Source organism: Chamaea fasciata, unplaced genomic scaffold (assembly GCF_029207755.1).
Source record: "Chamaea fasciata isolate MVZ Bird 193981 ecotype frontalis unplaced genomic scaffold, bChaFas1.0.hap1 SCAF_8, whole genome shotgun sequence".
Taxonomy (NCBI): Eukaryota; Metazoa; Chordata; class Aves; order Passeriformes; family Sylviidae; genus Chamaea; species Chamaea fasciata.
Genome location: NW_027094093.1, coordinates 4,618,231 through 4,641,613, shown reverse-complemented (window position 1 = coordinate 4,641,613; position 23,383 = coordinate 4,618,231). Strand labels below are relative to the sequence as shown.

Below are 23,383 nucleotides of genomic sequence, written 5' to 3'. Positions count from 1 at the left end.
GGATTCCTCTGATTTGGGAACAGGTAGGTCAGGCCCTAATAAAAGGAGATATTTCCTCTGAGTGGCATTTACTCCTCTCCTCTTTCACCACTTTAGGAGCCACAACTGAGACTGGGAGGCATTACACAGGTCCTGAACACACACTGTGCTTGAACTGCTAGAAGCTGTAAGAAACAGCAGTATCACATTATGGCTTAGGATAGACTTTGGTCCCAGCATTTTCCTCACCTCCCCAACTGGGTGAGGGAAACTCGCCCAGCTTTGTCTGTTCCAGCAGCTGCACTTCAAGATTCAAACATCAGAAATGCCACGGTGGCAGATGACAGAAAAAAAAAAATAAAAAAAGAAAAGCAGTTTCAGGCTGTTGTGTCATTAAGTGAATCCTGGAGTTATTTTACTGACTTGCTAAAATCTGTAACACTGGGGAGAAACAGAGTCGCGTCGAGGAGAAGAATACCACTCTGAAATTGCACAACTGAGTTTTAGAATCATTTGGCGTTTGTTGAAAGAAAAACCAAAACTCAGCTGAGTGTAAGTGAAAATAAAGCTGGCAAACTCAGTACTGGTTTCTAATGGGTCAAAACCCCAGGGAAAGATAAGCCAAAGCAAGGGCAAGAGAGCACACTTATCTCCACAAGTCTCTGGCTCAACTGTGGTCTCCCTGGGCAGCCCTTTTACCCACTGCTCCTCAATCAGTTCCTTCCCCACACCCAAAAAACCCCTCAGCCTCCAAGCTTGCCCGGTGTATTCAATCAGTTTTTTCCACCCCTCCACAATGTACATACGAAAACACAAAATACACAGCAAAAGGCAATTTCTGCTGCACCAAGGAGTATGGTGAAAATTAAACTCGCTCAGCTGTGTTTGAGCCATCTTACTCAACAAATTATCCAAGAGTCCCTGTTCTGCTGAACACTTTGCATTTAAAGGGGGAGATTTGCCTCTGATTGGATTATAATGTAAGTGAAAATTCATGCGTATTAATGATAAAATCCTTTATTAGGGGTAGAGATAAATGTATAGTCATGGGGGATATTAGTAACTAACTTTTAAAGAGAGATTATTTCTCCAAATAAAAAGGCAAAAATAATCCTTTCTAAACCTGCTTCATTTTTAATACTTGCTGCCAACAGCTCGATCTGCTTTCTTCCTTTCCTGATACACCATAAAACCTTACAGCTTGTAATATCTCCTCCGTGTATGTGTCACATCACTTACTCAACAAAAAAAAACACCCCAAACTGTAAAACTGAAAATTGGAAAAACACCTGTGAAAAACTGGTGGTCGAGGGAGGTTCCTGACATCGGGGATGGACTGATGTTCTCCCCACCCCTAGGGAAGGGAGGGCAGGGGGAGCGCTGTGTCAGTCACTTGGCAGCCCATCCTCCTGACATCCATCTCCAGGCAGCGAAGGACGAGGAGGAAACCGCACCATCATCAGGGCCATCCTCAGCAACATGGGTGCCGTCCTCTGCAAATCGTGGCAGGTGACAACCTCAGCAACAGCTGAAACTCAGCCCTAGAGGGATCCTGATAAACCCCTGCGTGGACTCTACCAGAAGCCCGGTGAGGTCTGATCAGCCAAGGGCCAGTTTCAGCCTCGGGGTGCAGGCTCGCACCATGCAGTGGAGCTGTGGCCCACAGAAGGGCCAGAGGGCTACCAGAGGCACTGAGGTGTCTTTGGGGCTCCCTATGCTGGTAGAAAGGAGGTAACCAGCCGCCCACACTCATCTTCCAGCAAGAACAAGGGCCCCATCCCTGCGCGCAGTGATGCTTCTTGAACCAGCCTAAGGTGCCCGCTCTGGGGCTGGGGCTTCCCTGGAGCAGGAACCTGAGCTGGGTGATCTGATCTCCACAGGGCCACTTCTGGTGGCATCTCTGCCCTCCTGCAGCCCAAAACCAGGTAAAGGCTTTAAACAGCATCTCTGCAAACTACTTGTCTTACTTACTCCAGGAGTTAAGCTCTCTATCACAGCCAGGCAACAGAATGAATAAATTTGCCTTCTGTCAGGCAGTATCAAAGATATGAATAAAGCATTACAAGGCAATTTCAGGAACGCAGATCTTTGAACTGTGCTCTGCTGTACACCCCCAGCCACAGGAGCAGAGAGAAAAATCCCTATTCAGCACTCTGGGATCTTCTTTTGATGTTGACTAGAGAGGGAAGAGATCATGCTCAAACCCTATGGATTATTGGTCAGTGTATAAAAAACCCTCATGAAAGATGAGTCCTGCCTGGACTCACGCACGCTGCTGCAGCATAAATACCAGTGAGATTTACAGCAAAGAGCCACTGTGTCCTTTGACAATGCCCTGTCTAAGCAAAAAACAAGCGGGATCCAGTGGCTCCCTGCCAGCCCACTCCAGCTAAAGGCCATGCCACACCAGCCATGTTATTACACTGATGAACAGCTTACACGAAAGGAGGGAAAACTGTCCATCACTTATTTCAATCTCTGCCTAAGCGATTTGCTCATGGCTAGCTGTTGCTCCCTTTATTCCTGGCATTTTTTTCGTTTACTTCCCCATCTCCTTTTTCTTTTAGCCAGCATTTCCAGCAGTGGCCACTGACTCACAGTCCTTAGGCTCGTAGACATTAACGACGCTGAAGATTTCGTTCATGATAAGACTGGGGGGCTCCAAGGTGGGATCCTAAAGATGGGACTTATCCCAAATCAAATGCTGCTTTGGAGCTCACCAGTTTGGCTCTTTCCTCCCATTTTTTAGAGCCTCATCCTGCAAGAAAGTTCACCTAAAGCACCTGCTCAGTGAAACAGGATCACTGGCAGATGAGTCAGCCTCAGATTTAGACCAGGTTTTCTTTGAGGTCTCAGCCCTGTAAATTCCCAAAGCACGTGAGCAATGCCCTTGACTTCTGGGAGCTACTCACACGTTTCAGGACGCACAAATGCCTTGGAGCTGGCAGGAGCCAGACGTGCACAGGCATAGAGCAAGCTTTTAAACGTGGAGAAAACTGTCCAGTTAATAAATTACTCGTTAACTGATTCTCCAGTTTCAAACAGAACAACTGGAGCAAGAATAACAGAGAAGAAAACATGCATTCAGAGTCCAGCCCTGCAGAACCCCCAGCTCCTTCCCTTCCCAGGGAATTCCAAGAAGGCTGCATGAGGCTCCCAGCCCGATGCGCGAGCAGGCACTTCATGCCAGACAGAATCATCCTTTAATTTTCTCAATTACCTCAGTAACCAAAAGCACACGTCTAGAGCTCTGCCATATTTCTGTCAGTAAGCAATGCTTTCTCGGCAGTAAATTCAGTTAGTTATTCTCCACAAAGGAATTGTTTTTAAGGACATCCCGCTACATCTCTACGCTGTATTTGTGAAGGGAAAAGGACTTCTGACCTGGCATTGCACTCAGTGAGACATCCGTAGGCATCCAAGATAATATATTTTCTAATGTGAAGACACTGCATTTTAGATGTGACGTTTTTAATGCTTTTAATTGAACCGCATCAGCATCACCATGGAATGGACTTCCTCAGAGTCATTTGTGCTACACACATATGCACACAAGACATTTATCTTTATATTTATATATATTTATAATATATATATATATATATATTCAGAGTTTTCCTTGAGTTGTTTTTATACATTTAATGCTTACATTCTGCAATTTTTCTTTTTCTCAAAGCTGAAATTCCCATAAACCACAGCATTTCTGGAGTTTGGGTTTCAAGAATGCAAAATACCCCAGCATTGATTCTGAAAGGAAATAAAACTGGAATTAGGGGAATCTCCAGAGACTCAGCATCTGAATATTAGACCGGATGCTTTGGTATGGCAAAGTCACAGCTTAGACAATAATTTTGCACAGTTAAAAAAAAAAAAAAAGCTCACACACTGTATCTTGGAAATAAATTTGAGATACAAAAGCCGCTATTCTGCTTCATGGTTGCTTAAAGTTACAGAAACTTTTATCATTACAGCACGAAAACTTTTCCTCACACAGCAAGGAGCTTTTCTGACCATGAAATGACCACATCAGCGTTTCTCCTGCACTGGCAGGATCAAAACTTGCCGCTTTTTCTAGGAGAGAGATTCCCTAACATGCACCAAAGCAACCCAGCCCTCTCTGGCAGGCAGTATTTCTCCCAATCTCTTGATTTCCATCAGCGTTCTTCCTAAAATCCCACATTTCCAGTGACCCTTCTCTCATCAATAACAGCTCAGGGCAGATTCCCTCCCAAGGAAAATGGTCAGCCCTGGTTTCAGCGGTGGTTTTGACATGCTGAAAGGCTTTCCTGAGGGAAGGGAGTGGTGGGAAAAACGGCCCCACCAGCACCCATATCTAAAAATAAAAGCATACACCAGTCATTGGGGGAAACAGTCACAAAATGCTACTGAGGTTAGAGCCATGAACTCTTCAGGCAGCTGACTGCCTGCCAGAAACCCAATGCAAGAGCACAGTGCAGCATTATCCAGCCCTCTGCTGAGCTTCCCAGTGCAAAGGCAGCGGCCAGCAGAGCCCCCAGGACCTGCCAATTTTCATCCCATCACAGGGAACGGCCCTTTCTGTACAACCCCTGCAAAGAGCAAGGACTCACCACCAAATTCTCAGCTAATGGCAGTCTTTTATCTGGCCAGATGGGTTTAACAGGCAAGACCCCACACTACCCATGATTAGTAGCATCATTCTCCCATGTCCCCTGTTTCTCCAGGGAGCAGGTGTAATGAAAAGCCTTTCTTTCAGTTTCCATTTCTTATCCCTCACCCCTCCCCGCAGTCCTGCTATCTATTTTGATGAAAGAGGAACGTGTCCATGCCTTTCAGTACAACCTGAGCGTTTTCTTCCAAAAACAATTCCCAACGATTTTAGCTTGCCTTTAGCCATTTACTTCTTACTTGGATAAAAATCTGAGACGTGCCCATTTGTACGTGAAATGAGGATTTTGAAGGGAAGTGCACTAAAGGAATCAAAAGCAACTCTGCCATGTGATAAGCAGAGTTAATCCCTCACAGGGGCAACAGCAGCACTTTGTGCCCAAGGGGGGCCTGTTTGTCACCCACCATACAGCAAGGGACAAGGCATTCACAGCACAGCAGCGCCAGGTGTAGCTGAAAAATAACCCGAAGGTGGTTTCCCGCTATAGAACCACATTTTCCAAAGTTTTCTTTGCCAGAAAGGACAGGGTTTTTCCGGCTGTGTGGTTGCTTTTTGTTGTTCACTGTGGCACTTCGCTGGCATGATGGAAATGATGAAATGACTGCCAAATTCTTTGTCCCCATCACCTGAAAGACCAAGAACTTTGCTCCTCTCAGTCCTTCAATTAAACAAAACGCCACTTAAGGATTCCCTGCTGGAGTGCACAGTCTCAGTGCCTGATAACCGAGTATGAAAACATAATATTCAGCCTTAAATAGCCAACCTTCATTTGCGAAAAGCACTGGCAGCAATACCTACAAAATTTTGTTTTTAGAGCAAGCATTCTTGGCAATTATTTGTGGTAATTGTGTCTCAAGCTGGCGTGATTTCATAAACAGGGTAATCTCACACAGAGCTAGGAATAACGCTTTTTTATTTTTTAATATTCCTCACGCAAACAAAGTGAAGAATTACAAACAATCTCCGAGGGGTAAACTAAGCAAAGAGAGTAGAAAGATATTGGAGTGGTAAAATACCTGCATTTAAACAGAGCACCTTTTTTGGGGAACCATACGAAAGGCTCCAGTTACAAACCCTAAGAACATGAAAGTTTGTTTGCTGGGGCGGGTGGCGGGGTCAGGGCTTCTGTAAGAGCTAAGCAATGGCGCAGTTCTACAAACTTATCAAAAAGAAGGAAAGTAAATTTTCAGCCACAAAGCACAGAAGACTTTGTCTCTCACTGCTGTATTTGTTCCACCTATACACCTGAAGTGACACCACAGTGAGAGCCTGAGGCAGCAGCAGAATGCAAGTTGCCCTTGCTTCCAGAGCAGCCCCCTTCCCTCTCTTTCATCCTGTGTTTTAGTTTATCTGCTAAAGATGATGCCTTGGGAGGGCTGACCTGGAACAGAGACTGGACAGAGCTAGAGAATAAAGGAGGTATTTATTAAAAGGCCTTTAGGGTTCACCTTGGGCAGGACAAGAGCCTGGCCAGGGCTACACCCAAGGTAGACCCAAAATCATCTCAAAATGGGTGACCGGTCATGAGGTCTCACACTTTTATAAGTTTTGGTCCATTTCCACATTGGGGTTTAATTGTCCAATTACAACTCCAGGTTGTGAGGTCTCATCCTTCTTGTTTTCTCCCTTCAGTCCACCCTTGTTTGTGCTTTTGGGCCCGAAAGTTGTCCTTGGTCTCCAGCAGCAAAAGGATTTGTGTTGTCTCCCTGCACTGTGAACAGAGCTGACTGACACTTAACATGAGGCTCAGAACTGCACCCCTAGGCAGCACAGAGTCTGGAAAACATGAAAGCTGAAACTTAAGGCATCAGTGGTATTAAGGGAGAGCATCCAGCAAGTTCCCTATGCTATCTTCTGACAACTGAAAGAGCTGGGGCATCTCACCCTGTAGTCCCAGAGCCACTGGCAAGGCAGGAGGCAGGAGCCAGAGGGATGCTCTGGCTCCCTTGGAATGAGGCTGGCACCCAGGGGACTCTAGATCTGCCATGCCACCATGGTCATGGGGCCACCAGACCATCCAAGACAGGGAGGGGAATACAGACTGCTCCCCCAGCCCAGCTCAGACAAACACAACCCACTTTGTACATGCAGTTATACAACCTAATGAGCCTTCCTGCTCTGCTTCAACACCAATTTTCCCTTTAGCTACTTCAGAAAGGAGGTGGCATTGCACACGAAGTCCTTTAGCTGCTTACCAAGTCCCCAGAGGAGCAGGTACTTTTCCATGCATCTTTAAAGTAATGTTAATTACATTATATACAGTTGCAAATATACACAGGGGACAACAGTGTACCTTTTAATTAAGCATTGCTATTGCTCCCACTGTCTCTTACTCTCATTCTCATCAGAGGATGAGGAAGCAAGGTGCTCTCACAGCTTGTTGAGCCCACCCTGCTGCAGCACGTGAGCCTCTGGGTCCGAGCCCCTCCAGGTGCCCGTCCCTGCCTGACACAGAGCACCGACCTTTATGCTGCTATTTTAAAAATGTTATTCTCTCTCAGACAAGGAAAAAAAAACACAGCATGGCATCTCAAAAAATATTTCCTGGGAATGGTTGGCTGAAAGGGGGACAATCTTTCACCCAACGCCCCTCATCTATCAACACTCATGGACTCACACACCTTACCAAAACACACAACAGGCCCACAGCTCTCACCCCCTCTGCACTTTGCTGGGCTCGCCAGTTCTCGTTCAGCTCATGGTGCCTGTAAATCACAAGCATTTTTACTTATCTGGCACTAAATTGTAAGAACAACTTGAAAGGGTGTTCAACACAGTCAGTAAATACTATAAATCCCACAGTGAATGTATGCAGTCATACACAAATTAAACAAGATCATGAAAATTGATTTGTAAACGCACGCAGGCAAAACAATTTTTTCAGGGATTGTTCCTGTAATTCCTTTATCGAACTGGAGACTATCTCATATGCATCATTGTTGCTTTAAATTTGTTAAATCAAATGCCCACAACAGATCTAAGAATGGGTTATAAAGCCAAAATGAGGTAAAATTTACTTAAAAAAAAAAATCAGAATACTTAACAGCGCACTCCTTGCATGGAGGTCAAGCCACTCCTTAACTATATTTCAGCTTTTCCCCTCCCCATGCTGCTGTAACACACAGAGCTACAAGAACAGCCCTTGACGATTTAGCTCTTCCACGCTGAGAAACTTGAAAAATCGTTCTCCATGTTATTGATTTGAAACAGTTTTAGTCTGAACTACAGACACAATGGGGTGGTGAGTCCAAGTTAACCATTCTATTAAAAAATAATTTAAGAAGTCTGCGAGAACAAAGGACCAAATGAAATTATCACAGTCGAGTCGGAGATGAGCAGAATAAGCATCCTTTCAAGTAGAACACCGTACAGCCTCTTTGTTCAATGTGTGTTTGTGCAACGAGCGTACAAGTTGCGTGGGAGCGTGTCACAGAGAGCTCTGCACACCAAGGCCCCAGCCACTGCGGGGCTGATGACGACAGGCTCCAGTGGGTGCGTTATGCCCAACAAATCCAACTCCGTACCTCACCCAGGTCCAAGGGACTCAAGGGATTTAAAAAAAAAACAACCAACCGAACTTCTCCTAAGCCATCCCACCCTCACAGGACTGCGCACGGGTGGATAATTTAACTGAGGGTTAGCACGCTCAAACTGAACACGTTTCTGCTCAGCAGAGAGGCGCTCAGGCCGGCCCTGTCACAGCACACTGCTCTTCAGCTGGGGGGGGAGTATCTGGAAAACATGCAGAGTGCATTAGTGCTCCGTGACCAGTGGAAGTGGTAAAACAAACCGAGACCAGCAGAAGCCCATTTACATTTTTGTATTTCAAGAGGTAACGCTGCCTCGTTTATCTTCCTCCTAATGAAAAGGGAATCAGGCTCACACTAACTCAGTTAAGTGACACAGCCTAAGGTAGTGCACGGAGCAAGTGCTGTCAGATGAAGAGCAGGAAGGAGAGGGTGCTCCAGCCTTCCTCCTCTCCTCGCCTGCAATATCCATGCATGGTTTGGGGGCAGCAGAGCCTCTTACTGCAAGACAAATTCAGAGCTAAAAGGATATGGCAGCCCTCCACACTGTAGTCTGATTGCATTAGACTGAGCACGGCGCAAGAAATAAATATTTAGACAGGGTAGATGGCACCCTGAACACATCCAAGTGTCAGCTCCCATCTCCGACGAGTGAAAAGCACCCTTCCTCTTCCTGTGCCCACTGCCTCATCCAGATGGCGTGCAGGCAGAGCCCCTCTGCCTCGTTCCTAGACAGCGCAAAACCACAGCCAACCTGCCACGTTATTCCTGTCTCCCCGTGCCGGCTCATCCATCACCGCCCGTGCATCAACTGCTCTACACACGCCGCTGCCGCTGGTTCGCGGTTAGGAAGGAAAGGGAAAATCTCCAAGCCCTGCATTACAACCGAGCTTTAGTTGCACGGGAGGCAATTAAGAAATTCGGGAGCTTCCAACTTCCCAGGAGGTAATGGACTTAATTAAACTGAAAGCAGTTCATTTGAAGAGGGTGGTGTGACCCTCGTTTCTGCCAGGCTTCGGGCCCATGGAAACCCCTCGCTGGTAGCTATGTTCGCTCTGAGCATTAGGATAAATGTTTTCATATGCAAATGGAGCAGCATTCCTCAGTGCCCTGCCTACAGAGCGCCTTTATTGCTTCTCCCACACAGTCGTGCCCAGCAAACAACAAAAGGCAACCTGTGTTTATAGGGCACCGGCCTGACATTCAAGAAATCTGCGCTCAAAATACTCGGCTGTGCCAAATGTCAGCAATGTGATGTGGGAGGTCAAACACTGCTCTGTCTCCCGGTTTCCCCCATCAGGAAAAATGGAAACAATTTGTACTTCTCTCGCACTCAGCCTGGACAAACCCATGAAGTTTTCAGAACGGGGACAGGCTCAAATGACACAAGAAGCACAGCCCTAAACAAGGCAGGCCCCCTCTCCACATTGTCACCATCTCACACACCGAGGAGAGAAGAGAAAAAACACTGGGCCAGGTGCTACATCCTCTCCCTCCTGCTTCTCGTGCTGTCAGAAAACCAACTCACACTGGGTACGTCTGGTCAGTGCCACGGCCAGTCCCAGCCCTGTCTGGGCTTGGCAGCCGCCAGCCGCTCTCTGGCACCTCGGACGGGGCACAGAGGCTTTACCAAGGGGAATATGAGGAATGGAGGTCCCCTCTGGTGGCACAGGGGCTTGGCCAAGGGGGATGTGGGCAATGGAAGCGCATTCCTTGCCAAAGTGTTTGACCCAGTTACAGCTGTGGGAGCAGAACCAGAGGAGTAAAATTGAAGCTGCCTGTTTGTGGCAGTGGAGCCTTCTTCTGGATTCAGCCTAATTGCCCACCATTAGCTGTAGCTGGTGCACATTCTCCAATGCAGGGAGAACCTCTGTTTGTTTTAGGAGAAGCAAGCACAGCTTCAAGGGGTGAAGCACCAACAAGCACATTCCCCATAGTAATATTAGGGCAAGTACAGAGTCCCCAGAGATGCTACATCAGAGCCAGCCACGTTCCTGCTCCACTCGCCCTGTGGAGGGCTTCATCAGAAAATGTAGCAGTAACTTGTATCTGCCAAAAATATCAACTGTGGTGGGGTACCAACCAGGTGAACAGCTAAACACACTGTTCAGTGTTGCACGTGGAGCCCAGAATGCTCACGGCAGTGGATTGCCCAGAAAAGCACCGGAGCAGAGTGCTCAAGTGACCAACCAATGTCTTGTGCTACAGGGTGTATTAAGAAGGTGCCATTAAAAAAAAAATCACAAGCTGTAAAGGACACTAACAAGGCACGTGGACAGGGATTTTCATGAGGCATCCTGCCCATCCGAACATGACACAGCCTGAAATGAAAGCTGACAGCACAAAGGGAGGAAAAATTATCACAGTGATACAACCTGAGGTTGTAGCTGCCCAGATCCCTGTTCTGACATCTGAAAAAGCACTGGCCCACAACACTGAACCAAGACAACTTAATTGCTGTTTCATGGTAATTACTGCTGGTTGGCTGTCCTTCCTTCAATACACATTAGCCCATCTGAGCTGTTGAAGGTTCTTGTTTGCAGTCTCTAGCACCATCCCATTATATCTGAGCTAGAACAGGGTCATCCCAAAAAACATGGCAGAACAGCAGGATCAAGCAGTGCTGAAAACAGTGGAATGAGGCACCCAGAATCCATAATCGTTTCTTCTGTGCTGCTTTTGAACGTCGCTGAACTTTCCTGGCTACTGTTCAAGCATTCTTGCTGCTCAGCCACTGCTATTCAAGAGGCCGAGGCTCTATGGCGGAAAGCAGAAAACACTATTAAAAAGAAGAAGAAAAAAAGGACAGTAAAGTTTAAGTGCATGAAAAAAAAAAAAAAAAACAAAAAAACCCAACCAAAAACATCAACAAGATTTGTGAAGGTGAAGAAACAGTGTAAACAGAAGCATGGTTTTCTCCTAAATTCACAGTGTGGCTTCGTGCGCCCGGTAGAGTGCACTGCGAAAACCCACCAGTTCACATCCCTTCCCAGCAGCAGCAAGACACGGCCAGCACAAAATTTCCTTTTGTTGTGGGAAACCCAAAGCAATGGTCCAAAAATCCTTTGGAGAAAGGATTTGAAGAAAGGCAGCAAGGCTCCATGGATTCTTTGGTTTGACCCACTGTTCTCATAGGGCTCTTACTCCACACAACTAAAGCGCGCAGTGCACTGGCAGCACCAGTGGACATCCGAGTGATGAGGAATCTCCAGACAGTCCTTACTTCTGAGGGATGCACCTTCTGTGTGCCACTACACAGGGGCAGTAAACTGAGTTCTCACCAGGGAAACAGGAAAGTTGCCTCTTCTTTGCCATTAAATTGCAACTAATTGCTCGAGTGGCCAGGAATCGAGGCAGATTCTACACGTCAGTTTTGTGCACCTTAAATACACGGGGACACGTAGGAAGTTGTGTGTAAACCTGTAACACGGCAGTGGAGGAAACAAAGAGAAATGGCTAATTTATTCTAATAAATTCATTCAAGCCAAGCAGGTAGCTGCCAATTGCTCTGCTTAAAAAGCTCCTATTAACAGTGGCAGTTTTTCATGTGAAGTGTTTTGATTGTGACTATGCACACTGTCACCTGAATTACTGCAAAGATGAAACTATTGATTTTACCAGTTTCTGCGTGCAAGGAAGAAAAAAAAAAACCCAAACCTTAGGCGTTCTTTCTTTCAGTCCATCCCTACTCACCCAAGCACTACAGAAGTGTTTCAGAGCACTGAAGTCCTCTTCAGTCTTGATTAAACCTTTTATTCAGTGAAGTCCCCAAGATTTTTGGTGAGAACACTTTCCCTGCATCGCGTTCTGCCTTCAAAGGGTTGCACAAGGCAACGTCTGAGAAACTCTCCAGTGGCCTTGCAAGTCCCAGCACGTGCCAGGATGTCACTTCACAGCAGACACAGCTCGATCCCACATTTTCAAACGCTTTAACTCAGGTGGGGTGTTTCCATGCTATTGTTTTCCTTTACTGACTGAGGTTGGAACAAGCACAAAAAAAATCACAAAGCAAGGTGCCTGACAAGGCCACATCTTCCATTTCGGTTCAATATAAAGCAAATTTGACAAAACTGCAGTGGGAAATCTGAAACTCATCCCCCAGGTACATCACAGATGCAGGAAACATTCAAGGACGAATTTCTGACAAAACACTTCTGCAGTTCTGCCTCCTGTTTGGCTGTCGATTTCAACAGTTGTCTGCAGAACTGCTGCGGGGTTGCTGGAGCAGGAGATTTCGAAGCTACCAAGCCAGAGGGAAGGCTGAACGAGTACCTGAGCAAAAGGCACGGATTTATTTCTTGCCTAAGGCCCACCTGAGCCCTCTAGCTGCCTTGTTTGTCCAGCTCTTTGCCTCCTCTGAGGCACTGGAGGCAGTGTCTGTCCCCATGGGGCTACAAGCATATTAAAGAGCAAGAGATAAATTACTAGCTAGCATTAATCCCTCCTTACCTGCTTACAGTTAGGAGGGTTTGCTTTACAGAGATAAAAGGAGTTGCTTTAAGCACAGCTGTGGCTGAGATCTGGTGCCTCAGACTTGATCTTGATGATCAAAATCCCTAAAATGTAAGGACAGACTAAGGACACAAATGCAAAACCTGGTCAGGGGCTCGTTTACAAGGATGCTTCCTTCAAACCACCACTGGCCCCAATTAGCCCACAGGCAGAGGAAATGTCTTCAGAGAACACATTCTTTTATCCCTGCCTCCAAAGGAGCACGACTAAAAGGGTTCAGGGTATCTTTGCCACAGTGGGAGCATCAAGTCAAATGTGAAATAAGCAGGGAAGGCAAGCGGATCACTTATTTCCCCCGAGAGAAAATGATGCATGCTGACAGGCTGATAAAACCACTAAAACCTGATCCTGCTCATCACATGGCAGGGTCAAACAAATCCCATGCAAATCTCTGCAGCGCTTTCCACAGGCTGCACAACAGGCAAAGCAACGCCAGGTGAGCGTTGAAAGGAGAAATTAACTCTCCAACACTGTACCAAAGGCTGCAACAATTTCAAAATCCTTGAAGCAGGTTTTCCCAACCCAGTCTTTCCGGCTGAAAATCCCTCCCCAAAAAGTGAGCTTTGAATACCACACGAGAACTCAAAGAGGGGATAAAAACACCACACACAAGGTCACCGTGAAACACTGAATAAAGGCATTTCAGAGAGAGATGTTTCATTGGTGGGACTGAACTTTCCCATGGCACTGGGGACCACGGGAGCACTCTGGCAGAGGTCTTCACTGCCTGGATGGAGACAGAGCCTGTCCTCCTGGGTAACATCTCTACAGAAACAGTATTTCTGCTCCGGTTCAGACGCTGACATTTACAAAGAGGCTCAGAGGGAGGCTGCCCACCTCTGCCAGCCTGCTCAGGCACATGGGTTGGGTCTCTGTTTGCACCTTTACCTCTGGCTGAGACACAGGTGGTGCTGGGGGATCGCTGGCCCAGTGTCGCCATCCACACCACGCTGCGGGTCTGGAGTGCCCCAGCCCACAAACACCTGAGGTGTCTGTGCCAGAGCCCACGGCAGCAGTGCCTGGCTGCTGCTGGGAGAGGGACGACATGGCTGCAGTGCCTCCCTGCTTGCGAGGTGCCAACACAGTGCCCTTCCATAGCTCAGTTTTGCCAAGTGGAGGGGATAATTTTTGGCATTCCCCTTCATCCGACCCTCGCCATACACGGCTTGTTCCCATTCCATTGCCCTCCCAATCCTCCTTTTAACTTGCTTTCACGGTGTCAGTAGTGGAGTGCATTGGGTCTGGCTGAGCCGGAGTTGATTTTTCCCATAGAATCCCTCACAGTGCTGCGCTTTGGTAGCTGGGGAGGCGTTGGCACAGCACAGGGGCAGAACACAAAGCTGTCGCGTGTCTCAGGGACACTGACCCCCTGAACCATGCATGCAGGGTGGCCAGGGCACGGCAAGGCAGCCCATGGGATGCTGGCAGGCTCCACACAAACCATCCTGCCCCCTCAGCACAGCTCTGGGGCGCTGACCACCGTGGGAATACCTGCAGGGTATCCTGCAGGATCCAAAACCCCCACCCAGGCATCAGATGCCCAAATACTGCCGGCAGAATTTGCCCCCAGGATTAACCAGATTGCCTGGACTCTGTCCCCTCTGGTTTTTGGTTCAGCTCCCAACTAATCCATGATGTGTTTGGGATGGAGATCGCCTCCTCCTGCACAAGGATCCCACATCTCAGGGCGCATCGCTGCTATTTTTAAAACATGATAAATTGTGTTTTGAACTCTGTGCATTTACCTTACCATAGTGCCAAAGCCACCCCTGACTTGTTAAACTACCAAATATGCGAACTCTGCGGACAGGCACCACCCATCATCAGGTCTGCAATGGAGAACCAGCCCATCCACGAGCTTTCAGATTCCAGCTCCGCAAGGAGCAGCAAGCAGGAAAAAAAAAACAAACCCTCACAGTGGAAGTCACAGCTCTGTTGTAATCTGTGACACACACTCAATTTTCAAGGAACCAAACTGGCTGTGAAGGCTGAAAGCCAAGGCCTGCAGCTCAGTTGGAAGGGCCGAAGTACTCGGATGAGAAAGCCCATATGCATCGCAGGGTTCCTCGGACTGCTCTGATTTTTCATAGTCAGGCTGCTGGGCAAACTGGACACCGTCACTCTGTGCACAAGCTGCCGGGGCAGGCTGTGTGCTTGGCCAGCTCCTCAGCACAAGCAAAATGGCACTGCCCAGGCAAGAGTCAACAAAGAACAATTCAAAATGGGTTCTTCTCTTGAAGAGAGAAGGTTCAGCACCTCAGCAGCCGCATCCCTGAGTGCACCAGCCTGGAGTGCTCCTCCACCTTCCCCTCAGGTGGCCTTGCTAGGAGGAATGAGCAGGAGCATCCTCCTTTTGGCCAAATGCAAAGCTGCAGGAAAGGACAAGAAGAAACCTCTCCTGAGCTCTTTATAAGCAGGTGCCATCAAATCCTTTCCCACTTTACTCAACCTCCCTAAAAATCCCTTTTTATCCACACCCCCAGTGCTGTGTAGCAACATGGCACAGAACTAATAAAAACCGACAAACCCCCCCCCCCACATTTCAATTAACTTTTTATGACTTCTTGAAAACCATCTGTGTAATTTTGCAGCATTTCCTTTTAATGCCACTGACAGAATTATGTTCATCTGCCTGAAACACTGCATTTGTTGTGACTATCACAAGACCTCATTTAGTGGACGTCACGGCCCATTACCTATTTTTAATAGGGAGTCACTGTCTCTCTCCAGTCTGTGTGTGCTGCAGCAGACACTGCAACTCCAGCCCCACAGCTCCTGCCCACCAAAGCAGTACAGAATAAGGAGGCTTTGCTTGTACACCTGGGTCCAGGTGTTTTGGAGCCCTGTCCCCTCATTGCTTCATCCCAATGAAAGGCTGGAATGAAAACTTCATTTACCAGAGCTATCTCTAAAAGGGGCTACTTTGAATTTTCAGTCTTCTGGTGGGTTTTTTGCCTTTGCAAGAGACTAACAGCAAGACAGTAGTTTTGAACGAGTATTAGCGGGGCAATTGCACAGAGCTGGTCCATCAGCTCCAGGAGGCATTTTGAGCACAGTTAAAGAACAGGGATGGCAAAACCACCGCTGCTCAAAACCCAACCTTCAGGTGACAGAAAGAGTTAAAGACTGATGAGGGCCTTCAGCAGGTTATGCCTGCCCCCAAGGCTCCCCGACACCCTCCTCTCACATCAGGTCTCTGTCAATCTGCCTGTCAGAGTAAATATCAGAATGATTCTTTCAAGTGTCTGTCTCCCCCACTGTCATAATGACTCGAAGGGCTTACTCACCAACAACGGGGTAGCGGTTGCGTTGCACTGTGTAAATATTTGAAATGGAGATTTCTTGGGAAAGTGAGGGGTTGGGGGTTATTTTCTTTCTACGAATCCAAATACTGTCAGACTGGTGTGTGATTAAAAAAAAAAAAAAAAAAAAGTGATAAAAAATTCATAACAGCCCCTCCAGGCTAGAAGAGCGGCTGCTTATTGTATTTACTAAGCCACTGCCTGGGAGCCTAAAGCCTGATTTCACACCAATCCACTCATTAAACATCTAGATCAACATTGTAGAGATTAGGGTGAAATGTAAACAGCAACAGATCTGCTGCAGGGATCACGGCACAAAGGAAGCAAAAGCCCCACATGGGGTTTTTTTTCTGAAAAATCATCCTTTCAGCAGCTCCGATAGGCACCTTGCTCCTCCCTCCTGTGTTCTCCCTCACCTGCTCCACTCCCCCAGGTTTTGCTGAGGGATCAACAACCTGGACCAAAGCATCAGAGCCGACTGGTGACGTGATTTTTCATGAATCCACAATCTCATTTATCCCATGGTGCTCTCCTGGGAAAAAGCACGCCATTCGATTGACCGGCTTTGGAGCAGTTTCCCCTGCTAAAGAGGAAGGACCGCTCACTGAAAGATGAGCTCTGTGTGGTCTCCCCTGTGTATGTTTTCTCCATCTTAATGAGCTTACACAGGAAAGGTTAAAGCTAATATCAGAGATACCAATTGCTCAAAATCATGATCTGATAGGGAGAGATTATCACTCTGAAATGGCTCATTTAAAAGGAGGCAGCTAATAGCTACACTTAAACCCTGGAAAATCGTTCAGAATATATAGTATCCCCACACTTACAGTGTGCTATTTTGGGAAACAAAAATAGAAAAAAAAAATAATTAAACCCCCCCCCAAAACAACAACAAAAAATACCCCAAACAAGAAAACCAAATCAAACCAAGAAAACAACCTCAGCTTGCAGCTACTCCGTTTGAGGTTCAAAGGGTATCACTGCTCTGTCTTATATTCATGGTTCTGTGCTTTTAGAGCATAATTATTATTTTTTTTCCTCCTCCATGTTACTGTCTGGAAGACTACAAAAAGTGTAGGAAAAACCAGCTTGGCCAAAAGGCTTACAGAGAAACGAGAGAGGCCTTCTATACCCAAGCACCTCCAGGACACTCATGTCCTACTTTGCACAGAGGCCACCCACCCCCTGTGCAACTTTCGTATGTCTTTGCTCATGCGAGAGGAGAAAGGAAATGTTATTTCCATTGCAGGAATAGCTACACACTTGATGAAGATCGTGGCTCTTCCGTGTCACGTACACACTAATACACAAATAACGTCCTGCCTTGGAGAGCCTGAAGTCTAACTGTGGGACTAACAGGTTGTAAGCACAAACTTGAGAGGAAGGGATCAAAAACTGAACAAAAATCTGCCCCATCAGAGACTGGACAGAGCTAGAGAATAAAGTAGATATTTATTAAAAGGCCTTTAAGAGTATGCCTTGGGCAGGACAAGAGCCTGGCCAGGGCTACACCCAGGGTGGACCCAAAATCATCACAAAATGGATGACTGGTCACGAGGTATCACACTTTAATAAGTTTTGGTCCATTTGCATATTGGGGCTTAATTGTCCAAATACAGCTTCAGGTTCTGAATCCGAACCTTCTCGTTCCTCCCTTCAGTCCACCCTTGTTTGTGCTTTTGGGCCTGAAAGTTGTCCTTGGTCTCCAGCAGCAAAAGGATTTGTTTTGTCACCTACTCTGCGAAGAGAGCTGATTGACGCTTAATATGAGGCTCAGAACTGCACCCCTAGGCAGCACAGAGTCTGAAAACATGAAAGCCGAAACTTAAGGCATCAAGACAAGATAACACAACAGGAGTCTTGTGCCATAAAAATAAATAGATCAATGAACTCCTGAAAGAGCGCAACAAAAGCGGAATCCTAATCCAGGTTTCCTGGAAACCCATCTCAGAGCCACATGGCAGCTCCAATCCAAGTGTCCCTCCCAAGCAGCCACCTGTGAGGGAACCAATCCCCCTGCAAAGCCTTGTCCTGGCAGCCCCCGTCCTCCTGCAGCTTGGGAAGGATAAAAGGAGAGCACGTGCCAAGGGTAAACAAGGGGTTTGTTCCAGCCCTTCCTGCCACTCTCTCCCTCAACAAAATCCCCCTGAAAACCAGGAGCAGCAGCTGTCCTCTGGAGGTGCTCGGCAGCAATCTGTCTCATTTCACAAAAAAAGCTCAAGCCTTTTGATTCGCAGCACTTTTCTGGGGGCACAGGCCAACACACTTTACACAGAGGAATCCTCCTTTTCCAGACTTGGGTTTCTGAAACGCTGGAAGAGAAAAAAAAAAAAAGAAAGGAAAAAAAAAAAAGAAAAAAGGCAAAAAAGCACAGTGCTTTAAACTGCAAAACTGAGGCTGTGATGGAGGGAGGACTCCTTCTCTCTCAGGCCCCCAGCTGAGGCACTGCTCACACAACAGCTGAGCTTTTGTGACCCACAGGCCGGCAATGGACAACTGGTATTGTCTGAAAGAGCAGAAGGAGGACAAGATGCATCTCCTCCTGGGTAGCAAGGACATCAGCTGCTTGCTAGGTATTAAAATGCAGGCCCTCCACGGACTGCCAGAGGTAAAAACCCCATTTCTCCGAGAGTTCAGCCTCCAGGATCCTCCTCCTCCTTCCCTAATGGTATTCGTTTCTACATTTGCGCTTGTCTGCGGAAGTGTGAAAATGAAGGCAAGTGAGCTAAAACACAAGTCTCCACAAAGTGACGAAAGGCAATGGTTACACGACGCTGCACAGATCCAGAGCACAAATCCAGGTTAATCTGCCGCGGAAGATAATTTGGTGGCAAAATCCCAAGTCATTACATCTCTGGTGCAGAAGAACGGTTGACATGGAATCCTGCAAGCCGGCTCAGGAGAACCAGCACTGCGACTGCTACATGAACCCCTTTCCTGCCCCTGCCAGGGGGGATAAAAGCAGACACCCTTCTGCTGAGGCTGATCTCCACCACATTCACTCACCTTTAGCCATCCCAGCCCCAGGCTGTATAATTAAGTACAATCACGAGCTGCTCCTAACTCCTGGTTGTGCAGCTCCAAGAAATGCAAGGCTGCCTGGCTTTTAAACATGCCACTTCTTAAAAAACAAGCTACTCACGTTTGCAGGAGAGCAGAGGTACTATTGATTAGGCAACCCAGAACTTTGGAGACACTGCTGAGGTTTACATCTATTTGCCCCAAGAAAGAGAAAAAAATTAAGTGCCACCACCAGGAGGAAAGATGACAAGTTCTCCCAACTCCAAAGTGAGGGAAGCATCAAGTAGAGCACAACATAAAGCTTTCTCAAAGCATATGCAGTTTTTCCCTCACCTTCCTACTCTTAACAATTTCATGTGAAGTATAGAGAAAACACTCTCTGGGAACAAAAATACCATTTTCCCCTTCAGCCGTGCCAACCCAGGCTTTTTGGTCCTACCACAGAGACTCTGCCTTCCTGAAGAAGGGAGAATTTGAAGGGTATTTTCCTTGGGCGCTGCAAAGGCCTGGCTCACCTTTACACTTTGCATCAAAACTCTGCTTGGGTGAAGGCAGCTCGGATTTCCCCTGCACAGGCTCACTGTCCCTGAGTCACAGGAGGAATGAAGCGAACTCACATTTACCTTACAAATCAGTGGAGCTCTAAATTGCCTTCAGATCTGAGGTCTAGTCCACGCTGCGCACAGCAAAGCAGCTTCTCACAGCGCCTGCAGGGCTCCTGCTCGCTTCCAGGTCAGACTCCCAATTAATATCCTGATTAATATCCCAACCACAGCTCAGGATCCCCTTCAGGAGCACCCTCTTGTCCTTCCTTACAGGAGCTCACACATTTTCTCCCTGATGGCCCCCAAGCCCAGCAGCAGAGAGAGTGGATAATTACTTCTGCTGCAGCTCCTCAAGGCTGGAGTGCGAACCCTTGTTCTAGAGCGGAGAGGAAGGGTAGTTGTACCGCGTGCCAAGGCATGGTCAGCTTGAAAATTAGGCTCCTTCAACCTGATTCCTTCCAGAAGCCTCCTCCCAGGGACAGGGCTACAGAGGCAAGAGGCTCCCAGGCAGCTTTCATCCAAAGGGAGAGCAATAAAACCAGCAGCCACAGCCAAAGCAATAGAGACAAGAGGCACGACTTGGGATTTACACATCCCAGCGAAAACAGCTCGTGACAAGTGACACATCACCTCCTAAATCCTGTATCCAAGCACAGAAAAGGACACACCTTTACTTTAAGGGAGTCACTCTCGGCCTGCACCCCCAGGAACAGAAGTGGTGGCCCACCCTGGGATGGTGAGGGGCTATTTCCTTATGTTTAACTGGAGCATCCAGAGAGCAGAGCCTCCCTCGCAGGATAGGTCTGCCCACATTTGGACTAATTCTGGCAAAGGTTTGCGTATTAAAAAACCAGCACAAGCTCTGAGTGAGAAATTCTAAACCCTGACCTAGGGATACCAGTCCAACTGGCTGCCACTGGGTGTGGTGGATGCAGGAGGTCAGTACGTGCTTCCATGCATTTTGGGCTAATGTAGTGGGAGAAAGAACGGGACTTTGGGCTGAACACCAGCTGCTGGGGACTATCCAAGAGGATCCCAAGCTGATCACTGCCTGCAGTGGGACACTGGTCTGGACAGACTTAGCACTAAAATGATCTGCAGAAAGCAGTCCCTAAATCATGAAAAAAAAAAAAAAAATTCTACACAAGACCCAGCCCTTCTATTGTTTTATTTTGGGGTTCTTTTTTCCCCTCTGTGTGTGCCCTTATTTGGCATGAATGCAATGACATTCACATGGTCAAGTCCTGAAGGAATTAGGTAAACACAAATCTTTTGGTTTACTGGCTATTCTAGAGACCTGAAGCACTGATTATCACTGCTGGAACTCCACGCATTTCCCTGCCAGGACTGGTTATTAAAGAAATTTTACACATTTGATGAAGGATTCCCCCCGCCTTCCAGAAAAGATGAAATCCTCTTTGCAGCTCATGTCATTTACATGGCTTATCTTTTCGGTTCTGCCCATCAGCTCTGCCCAGCATGCCCTTTAGAGCTGAAACCCCTGATCAGAAAAGCCAGATGAAATACATTATTTATGATTTAGAAGAATCAGATTTCAAACCTGTGGCTTTTCTTGAGACGCTTTTTTTTCTTGCTTGTTTGGATACACAGCTTCAGTTTATAATTTGCTGCTTGCCATTTATGCCTTTGTTGTAAGTTGAAAGAAAAAAGGAATAAGAAAAAGCGTTCAGTCCTCCTGCCTCATATGTGATTAAAACATTGGCTGGAACAGTGCTGGGATGTGCTTTGTTGGTTTGGGGTTTTTCAAATGAACGATGCTATTGAAGGTAAGCTATGACGTAGGTTTTGTTACTTTATTTTGCTTCGCCCAGCGTGAAGAGCGCTCATTGTGGCAAAGCGATGAGTAAAACCACCATCAAAACCAGCCCCCCATGTACCTGATCAAATCTTCCTCGTGATTCTCAGGAGATGCCCCCAGCCCAGGCTCAAAGTTTATTTTGGATACTTGACGGAGGAATAGAATGCGTGTATATGTGTATAGACAGCACACGTAAATAAATGAGGAAACAGCCCTTACCCCCGTGGCCTCCATCGCAGACCCTGTGTAGGCAGCCTGAGTGTCACTAGGATGCTTGTGTCCCTCTCCAAGCTGACACATGGATGCACTGGTGCCTAACCAAGAGCATTAAATGCCTAGCTGAATCAGGACCTGCCCAAGGAGAACGTTTTTTAGGAGCAAAGAAAACCACCTCACGGAGCATCTGAAAAAAGGCAAACTTAAAGGTAGGTGGTCAGTGCAGTACCTCAGGTGTTTTCCAAATGCTCACCACCCCCCCCCAAAGCTCTTTTAACAAGGTTTGTGGGGGGTACTTGTCCCATTACACACCTTCCCTCTGCTCAATTAACACAATCGTCAAAAAAACCAAAAACAAAAGCATTTGTTGACTCATCAGCCCCGGTTCAGAGTGCTCAGTGAATACTGTGGGACCAACCCTACCAACACATCTCACCTGTCCTTCCTCCAGCAGGGCTGCCCCCAGGAAGGCAATGTGTCAAGGTGAAGAGCAGGGGGGCCAGGACAGCGCTCTGCAGCCAGCTAAGTACAATCACAACATGTTCCCACTCCTTGCTGTGCAGCTCCAAGAAATGCAGGACTGCCTGGCTTTTAAATATGCCACTTTTTAAACACCAAGCTACTCATGTTCTTAGAAGAGCAGAGGTACTAGTGATTAGGCAACCCAGAATTTTGGAGACACTGCTGAGGTTTACGTCTATTTGCCCCAAGAAAGAGAGAAAAATATATAAAGTGCCACCACCAGGAGGAAAGATGACAAGTTCTCCCAACTCCAAAGTGAGGGAGGCATCAGGTGGAGTACAACATAAAGCTTTCACAAAGCATATGCGATTTTCCCTCACCTTCCTACTCCTAATAATTTTATTTGAAGTGTAGAGAAAACACTCTCCAGGAACAAAAACACCACCTCCTGAAGCCTCACACTTACATCTAGGCACTTGAACGCTCTACATCTGAATCCTCCTTTGCTTCAACAGCACAGAGCTCCTCATCCCGTCCCAAAACAAGGATGGGGGCGCCGGTTTCCAGCACACAAATATTCCAGACCACAAGTTTGCAGGAGGCTATTCACCAACCCCACTCCCCAACACACCTGTTGCAGAGAAAAGCGCCAAGTTACTCTGGAAGGTAACTGCAGAAGTGGGGTCTTTAGGAAAAGTACTGTCTCCCAAAAACGCAGCAAAAACTTCTGCTCACGGACTGACTGCTGCCAGCCTAAACCAGTGAGTCATCTGTTCTGGTCCTGTCCTGGGGAAAGCTGCAATAACAACAGCGATCTCCATTTTACCAGAACACAGTGTTCTAAATACGACGACAGCAAGGATCACTGGAGTTCTTTAATAAAAAATTTAAATATTGTTTGTTTTCAAGAACTGTGACTCAGCCAAATACCTCTAAAGTTATTAAAACTGGGTAGCTACAGGGCTCATGCCACGTCCCACCAAACACAACTGAGAACAACTGTAGCTTTATGTTGCTTACACCCCCCTCATAGTTTTAAAAACAGACACCGAAGATTAGCTTGCTCAATGGATAATTTTCTTTCATCATCAGACCAAGTCCTATAAATTACAGAAACATAACAAAAAGATCAATAGGTCCATTGAGGTAAGGGAGTGAGAGGGGATGACTTCTCCCAACATATCATCAATATTCAGACAAATTAGCATTGTGTGCTTCAGCAGGGCTGGCTCTGTATCCAAGAAGCAGCGTGTAACCCATTGATTTTGAAACTCCTGGCCCAGCACAAGAGAGGGCACATCCACTGCTGGATGCTGCCATTCTCTGCACAGTGAAAAGCCTTATGAATGCAA

The 23,383-nt window shown here is 47.1% G+C and overlaps 1 protein-coding gene across 1 annotated transcript in view; it reads right to left on the bottom strand.

The window, feature by feature from the left end:
* ERBB4 (erb-b2 receptor tyrosine kinase 4) overlaps positions 1 to 23,383 on the bottom strand; it is a 552,534-nt gene that overhangs the window by 405,278 nt on the left and 123,873 nt on the right. The gene's annotated exons all lie outside the window — the stretch shown is intronic.